The sequence below is a fragment of the Agrilus planipennis genome, unplaced genomic scaffold (genome assembly GCF_000699045.2).
Source record: "Agrilus planipennis isolate EAB-ADULT unplaced genomic scaffold, Apla_2.0 scaffold440, whole genome shotgun sequence".
Classification (NCBI taxonomy): Eukaryota; Metazoa; Arthropoda; class Insecta; order Coleoptera; family Buprestidae; genus Agrilus; species Agrilus planipennis.
Window position 1 is genome coordinate 30,329 of NW_020442423.1, and position 8,913 is coordinate 39,241.

Consider the following 8,913-nt stretch of genomic DNA (forward strand, 5'->3'; position numbering starts at 1 on the left):
CTTTCTCACCCGAACCACCACCCACCCATTCCCACGATTCCTGAAAGCAGGCTGAAGAGGGCCTTCCGCCCTACCTTCCGGCATAGTCCGGAGGGACTGCCCGCCCACCAGCATCACTGGCTGGTGGGAATGAAACACCCAAAAGTTTTTTTTTAAGCTGACATCCATTCTATTCTCGACCTTCGAAGTTAATGAATCATTCCAGCAACAACGAACTTCTAGTCTACCAGGCATGCAGGCGACACTTCAACGGCTCTACAGCTGTATATATATGTATATACACTGTTCGACAGCCGAACGCTTCAGCCGTTTGTATCTATGACCAGAAACCTTTGGGTTTAATTTTTATTTATTTCTCAGGCTTAGCAGTAGCCTAACCGTTCACTACGTAAGAGTAAACCAATCCTTTTGTTTTATTCTAACTTTTAACAAACCCACAGTTCTTTGGGGTGCAATACGCAATGTCCCTCTGAATTTACACACCACCACCCGACGTAACCTAACCTAACTTTCTTCTCTTTTCCGTATGCCAGCACGACTAACACAAGAGTACTTTTACTCTAGTGGGTTAGCCATTCTAGCAATGGTTACCCCCAGGAGCTCCGCACCCTTGAAGGGACATTTCCATGTGTGAGAACACAGTGTCTGACACTTCTTCAGCTCTTTCCCAGGTTCATTCCGAGCTAGGGCCACCGTTTGTTACCTCTGACTGCTTCACTGAAGCCGGGAAGCGTTGCAACAAACGCCGGAGACGAACACCCTTCGTCTTCGTCAACGTTCACTGACACTGAGTCGGAAACGTACCAACCGAGCCAAGGCTCTAAAGCTCCTACACCCACTGTTATTCGCCAAAAGTCCCTTTGAATTCGTAGAGCCGTGAACAAGCATGGTAATCGACTAACACTATTAACACTCAAGACTCGATCAGAGTCTCCCCAACTCCGTGGACGATTTTCGTCGCCTATTGTCATGTCGTCCTCCGTGGAGTCTACGAAGCCATCTTCATGGACGATATACAGTCTGAACTTGTTAATAAAGGCTTCGCTATCCGGGGTGCTCACCGAATGTTAAAAGGTGGAAAAATCTGGCCGCTAGTATCCGTCCGTCTTGACAAGTCTTCTCCTAAGTCCAAGTCAATCTTCGACTTTGGCAAGCTCTGCGGTCTCAACGTCAAAGTTGAGCCGAAAAGAACCACCAAAGAAAACGCCAAATGCCGCCGCTGTATGGAATTCTTTCGTACGGCCAACTTTACTGCCACGCTGTCTGGGTTTGCTTATTCTGTGGGCGTAACTATGTCACCGCCGAATGCAAAGCAAAGGTCAGGAAAGGTGCAACCTCTTCCTGTGCTAACGGCAAAGAGAACCACTGCACCACTTAACGGGGCTGTCCCAAGGTACCTAAGAAAACCGTAGAACCCAAACACCCCCCTGCGCCGGCCGCTGCAAAAAGCGTCCAGGTAATCACCTGTCCTTTAGCCACCCCTGTAACGACGCTCCCCAAAAGTCTTACGTCAGGACAGTGAGAGCAGCCGCCTCCCACTCCAACGCAATCCCGAGCATATCTTCAGCGCCAGTTGCTTCCCTGGCTCTGGAACAGAAACTCCAGGTCATCGTGCAAACGATGGTAGCCAGCGTAGTAGCATCCCATCTGGGACTGTGCCGATTCCCACCGTCTACAAATTCTTTAAGGCACATACGGATCCTTCGTTTCGCACTCAACTACCCTTGGTTCATCAGAAACACCCAAATTCTGAAAGTAACTGGTCTACCTTCGCTCCCCGAGGCTGCCGTTATATTTGCGGCTAATGCCAGGGCCTCAGTGTCAGGTCGCCCAAACCCGTCCCTCTCGGCACTTTCCAACTTCTCTCCTAAACCAAACGACCGCTTCAGAAAGCCCTGCCACCCAACTCATCCGAGGTGGGCCACCGATTCCCATTTCATTCCCCTTTCCGCCCTTTGCCTCCTTTCCCACACTCATTTCCCTTCCCCCTCCCAACCTCTTCCCATTGAATGTTCCCCTTAGGTGGGGAGGGGATTTAGTCGGTAGGCGCTTCAATGAATCCGATACTATCCTTCAGGAGGTGTCTTTTGAAGATTTCCCCTCCTCGATTAAACACTATACAAAAAAAAAAGCAGAAATCATCTCACCTCACATTTCACCGACTAACGGTAAGGGAGAGAGAGAGATCCTACCTAACCACCAGATTTTTCTTTTGTATTTTTACTTCCATCAGAGGCAAGGGAGACGGAGCTCTGGCCTTGTAGTCCATTCCGTTTTTTTTGTACATATATATATGAGAGATCGTCGTATATATTTTCTTCTTTTGTTCTATATACTTATGTAGTTCTTTGCTATTTGTACGTTTTGGCAACATATCGATGTGTAAATATTGTCAATAAACTTTGTATATAGTAAAAGTTCATGTACATTCTCAAGTATGCGTAATACAAAGTAAATGTAACAAAATTTAGTGGGGTGCTTACCTCTGATGTGTATAATATTTGGAGAGCTAAGTTAATCAAGTAAGGCAAGGAATATGGGAAAGGTTGTATAAAAAACGTATTTTAAAGTTCATTCCTATTAATTGACATGCCTCCAAATCGGTGAAAAGGTCGGATATTTGTATATGCATAACTTACTATTTCTACAGGAAACATTCTACTTGCAGGGTCTGTTTTCACTTCTTTAAATTTATTATTGCTCTAAGGAGGCTCTCGGTTTTTTCTAAGGGTAATCCTGATTTTTGAGAATACAGACATATAAACACGGCTAGTGATTAGGTAAGTTATTGTGAGGGTCATGTTTCCCTGAAGTCCTTCGAAATTGTATACAAGCCTTTATCAAATATTAGAACATATATATATATATGTATATTTTTATAAACATGTTTAGTTAAAAGAACAAAGGATTTTGAAGGTGATTCATTTAGTATCGGTATTTCGATGGAGCAAGCGACGAGTAGTGTTAAATAAATGGGTATTACTCAGTGTTTTGTATTTATTTATTTATTTTATAGATTTACATAGAGTTACATAAAAATAATTTTTACATAGATGAAATAAAGTAAATAATTACAATAAGAAAGCAAGACTATGAGAAATCGATAAGAGTAGTTTTTTACATTCACGTGTAAATTCTGTCGGCAGTGAAGATATAATATCAAATTGAAGTTTATTGACTAATCTACTCATTCTCCATAATGGAGCATGGTACCAGTAGTTGGTTCTAGCTATCGGTACATGACATAATTTACCACGTTGACGCATTCTACGAGGCGGGACTCTCCAGTTCACATATGACAGTAACTCTAGACAACTATTTATGTTAATTATCAAGTTATAAAAATATTCCAGATCTTTAAAATTTCTGACAGAATGAAGTGAGCTTAGACTTAAAAACACAGGCGATCTGATAATAATCATGAGAATAGCTAGGCAGAGGCCAGTGAAGTTTCCAAGCGACCAAATTAAAAAATTTGTGTTGGACCGAATCAAGGCGTTTTCTAAGATTATTATAATGCGGAGACCTTACCGGAGGTGCATATAGCAAGAGCGATCTGATTAGTGTTAAATAGAGAGTGCGTAGGATGTAAGGATCAGAAAAACCAATAGTCATACGTCTTGTGAAACCTAGTACTGCGATCGACAGGTTTATCAAATTTATGTCTGTTGTCAAATGTGATCTTTGACTTCTGCTACAGTTTCAAGTAGTACATTGTCAATGTAAGAAGGTTATTTGATTTTTGGAGCTCGAAAATCGCATGACTTTACATTTAAATATATTAAGTTTTAAGTGATTCGTGCGACACCAGTTCGATAACGCTAGGAGGTCGTGATGTAACACTTCACAATCCAGAGCACTCTTAATAGGATGATACAACGTTTGCAGTTCGCGCGGTGCAACAGTTGGACCGTGCGCGATGCAATGTTTGGAATGTCGCGCAGCGCAACGTTTGGAATTTCGCGCGGTGCAACGTTTGGCAGTTCGCGCGGTGCAATGGTTCGACAGTGCGCGGTGTAACGTTTGGAATTTCGCGCGGTGCAACGTTTGGCAGTTCGCGCGGTGCAATGGTTCGACAGTGCGCGGTGTAACGTTTGGAATTTCGCGCGGTGCAACGTTTGGCAGTTCGCGCGGTGCAATGGTTCGACAGTGCGCGGTGTAACGTTTGGAATTTCGCACGGTGCAACGTTTGGCAAATCGCGCGGTGCAACAGTTCGACATCGCGCGTTGTAATGGTCGAACCGTTCGAGTGCGACGAGTTCGAAGTTGGACCGATCCGCCAAGCCTGGACGTCCGACGGTCGGTGAGTCGGCCGACCGATCCACCGCGAATCGTTCGCGCGGTGCAACGTTTGACAATTCAAGCGGTGCAACGGTTCGACAATGCGCGGTGCAACGTTTGGAATTTCGCGCGGTGCAACGTTTGGCATTTCGCGCGATGCAACGTTTGGCAGTTCGCGCGGTGCAACGGTTCGACAATGCGCGGTGCAACGTTTGGAATTTCGCGTGGTGCAACAGTTGGACTGTGCGCGGTGCAACGTTTGGCAGTTCGCGCGGTGTAACAGTTCGACATCGCGCGGTGCAACGTTTGGCAGTTCGCGTGGTGCAACGGTTCGACAATGCGCGGTGCAACGTTTGGAATTTCGCGCGGTGCAACAGTTGGATTGTGCGCGGTGCAACGTTTGGCAGTTCGCGCGGTGCAACGGTTCGACAATGCGCGGTGCAACGGTTCGACAATGCGCAGTGCAACGTTTGGAATTTTGTTGGACCGACCCACCAAGCCTGGACGTCCGACGGTCGGTGAGTCGGCCGGCCGATCCACCGCGAATCGTTCGCGCGATGCAAAGTTTGACAATTCAAGCGGTGCAACGTTTGGAATTTCGCGCGGTGCAACGGTTCGACAGTGCGTAGTGCAACGTTTGGAATTTCGCGCGGTACAACGTTTGCAGTTCGCGCGGTGCAACAGTTGGACCGAGCGCGATGCAACGTTTAGAATGTCGTGCAGTGCAACGTTTGGAATTTCGCGCGGTGCAACGTTTGGCAGTTCGCGCGGTGCAACGTTTGGCAGTTCGCGCGGTGCAACAGTTCGACATCGCGCGTTGTAATGGTCGAACCGTTCGAGTGCGACGAGTTCGAAGTTGGACCGATCCGCCAAGCCTGGACGTCCGACGGTATGTGAGTCGGCCGACTGATCCACCGCGAATCGTTCGCGCGGTGCAACGTTTGACATTTCGCGCGGTGCAACGGTTCGACAATGAGCGGTGCAACGTTTGGAATTTCGCGCGGTGCAACGTTTGGAATTTCGCGCGGTGCAACGTTTGGAATTGTGCTCGGTGCAACGTTTGGAAGTTCGCGCGGTGCAAGAGTTCGACATCGCGCGGTGGTGCAACGTTTGGAATTGCGCGCGGTGCAACGTTTGACATTTCGCGCGATGCAACGTTTGGCAGTTCGCGCGGTGCGACGAGTTCGACAATGCGCGGTGCAACGTTTGGAATTTCGCGCGGTGCAACAGTTGGATTTCGCACGGTGCAACGTTTGGCAGTTCGCGCGGTGCAACGGTTCGACAATACGCGGTGCAACGTTTGGAATCTGGCGCGGTGCAACAGTTGGACTATGCGCGGTGCAACGTTTGGAATTTCGCGCTGTGCAACAGTTCGACTGTACGCGGTGCAACATTTGGCAATTCGCGCGGTGCAACGGTTCGACAATGCGCGGTGCAACGTTTGGAATCTCGTGCGGTGCAACAGTTGGACTGTGCGCGGTGCAACAGTTCGACATCGCGCGTTGTAATAGTCGAACCGTTCGAGTGCGACGAGTTCGAAGTTGGACCGATCCGCCAAGCCTGGACGTCCGACGGTCGGTGAGTCGGCCGACCGATCCACCGCGAATAGTTCGCGCGGTGCAACGTTTGACATTTCGCGCAGTGCAACGTTTGGAAGTTCGCGCGGTGCAACGGTTCGACAATGCGCGTTGCAACGTTTGGAATTGCGCGCGGTGTAACGTTTGGCAGTTCGCGCGGTGCAACGTTTGGCAATTCGCGCGGTGCAACGGTTCGACAATGCGCATGCAACGTTTGGAATTTCGCGTGGTGCAACAGTTGGAATGTGCGCGGTGCAACGTTTGGCAGTTCGCGCGGTGCAACTGTTCGACATCGCGCGGTGCAACGTTTGGAATTTCGCGCTGTGCAACAGTTCGACTGTGCGCGGTGCAACGTTTGGAATGTCGCGCGGTGTTGGCAGTTCGCGCGGTGCAACAGTTCGTCATCGCGCGTTGTAATGGTCGAACCGCTCGAGTGCGACGAGTTCGAAGTTGGACCGATCCGCCAAGCCTGGACGTCCGACGGTCGGTGAGTCGGCCGACCGATCCACCGCGAATCGTTCGCGCGGTGCAACGTTTGACAATTCAAGCGGTGCAACGGTTCGACAATGCGCGGTGCAACGTTTGGAATTTCGCGCGGTGCAACTGTTCAACTGTGCGCGGTGCAACGTTTGGAATTTCGCGCGGTGCAACGTTTGGAATGTCGCGCGGTGCAACGTTTGGAATTTTGCGCGGTGCAACGTTTGGCAGTTCGCGCGGTGCAACGGTTCGACAATGCGCGGTGCAACGTTTGGAATTTCGCGAGGTGCAACGTTTGGAATTTCGCGCGGTCCAATGTTTGACATTTCGCGCGGTGCAACGTTTGGCAATTTGCGCGGTGCAACGGTTAGACAATGCGCGGTGCAACGTTTGGAATTTGGCGCGGTGCAACAGTTGGACTGTGCGCGGTGCAACGTTTGGCATTTCGCGCGGTGCAACAGTTCGACATCGCGCGTTGTAATGGTCATTTTTGTAATCGTAAATTTAAGTTAGATTAATTTGTCGTGTGTATGTATAGGATTAATAAACGTATTAAGTGATACGCATCTTATTAATCGGACATACGGTGATCCTTCGAGTTCTTTGATCGTTCTTACCGAACAATCTATGTAGTACACCAGTACACCAACGGAAGATACGTAAGTTTTTATTTTTTTTTCGCCATGCGAGCCACGCTCCGCAACAATAATTTTTGAGGTAAGACAAACACAAACGATGGATTTGCTAGTAGCGCATTCTTGACCTTCGTTAGCAATCACAACTGCATATTTCACATAACAAGAAAAAAAACGGGTATTGTTGAAGGAGTTTACAAATTTAAAGAAATTTAATCATTCACTTTCAGTTTTTTTCTGAATGTTTAATACAAGAACTTCTTAACCTTTGAAGATAATATTCGACAAAGACATCTCCATTCCTTGACGATTCCATAATAAATATTGAATATTTGTTTAAAGCTACTTTAACTACGGTAGCGTACTTATTGAAAATATATGTATCGTTTATCATCTTCACGAGCCTGAACAAAAAGCGTAACAAGAATTTTATCAACAGAAGTACTTTAAAGATATAAATCGACAAGGTCTATATAGTACCTGTGTGACTAGCAGAAATGAACGAAATTGTATTAACTCTCATTACATTTTCCGTAGTTACGGTAAAGCAGTAAAATTAATTTGGAAATTTAGATCACAATTGAATTTATTTTTTATTTTTTACAGGCTCACGTGACTAGCGATTGGTCTAAAATTATAACTTCTCGTAAATCGGCTCCCACAGGATTCCAAAGGCTTGCATCGTCTGAAGATTTAATGATCATGGGAGGGAATGAAGCTTCACCAGGCTCTTTACCATACCAAGTAAGCATAGAAAATATTTGGAATATGTGATATTTGATCGAAATTTTTGGGTTAATTGGTAACGTGTTCATAATATTATAAGGATATTTAGGAGTTTGCTTTTTAAAGTAATGTAGCCGAAACTATTACATCGGCTCGAAATTCCATTAGTATTAAATTGCAATTTAATTGTGAAAGTCCATTGAAGACAAATTCGGAGTAAATTGCTGGTCTACAATGTAATTGTTTTTTTTTGTGTATTTAGGCAGGATTGATACGTACCTACAGTGATGGGGTGAGATTTTGTGGAGGGTCTCTTATCAGCAGAAGATACGTGTTAACAGCTGCCAGATGTTTATCCAGTGGGTAAGGAATTTAGTCTTAGTTTTTATGGTCATTGCTCAATACACTTTATTGCATTTTACTTTTTATTTCTTTTATCAGATTGCAATCATTGGAAGTAATTCTTGGGGCACAGAAAGTTTTTGGAGATGAACCTTCTCAACAAGTGATTCGCACCTCTAGGTTCCAAATACATGAACAGTATAATAACAGACAATGATATAGCGATCGTTTATCTTCCAACACCAGTCAATCTTAATCGTAACTATCTGAATTATAATTTACATTATATTAAATATTAATTAGCATTTGCTTTCTCCTTGACGTCATTAAACATTATAAATATTAGTTTTGTCTAGTAAAAAGTTAGCAAAAACTTATTAATTAAAGCCAAAATTTAATCATTTGATAAGCAGTATTTCGTCGATTTTGTTTAGTCTTCCTCTATTTAATGCTTGATGAAATTCAAATAGAGCTATCGGAAAGTGTCCACAATAATTTAATTTTCGCGCTCATCTATTCCGTTTCGTATAAACATACTTACATTCTGTAATGTCTGTTTGCCTTTCTACTAAAATTACCTTTTTTTTCACAGAGTACGTTCAACTGATTGCGCTTCCAAGTAGAGCTGACGCTGCGAATAATTTTGTTGGAAGTCAGGCAATCGCAAGTGGTTGGGGATACATCTATGCTAATGGTGTCGGTTTCAGTGAAATACTGGGATATGTCGATGTTTCCATTGTACGAAACAACGTGTGTAGGATACAGCTTGGTCCTGCCATTACAAGCTCAAACATTTGTTCTGGAGGAGAGAACGTTAAAGGAACTTGTTGTGGAGATTCAGGAGGACCTCTTGTCTCTAATGGGAAATTGGTAAA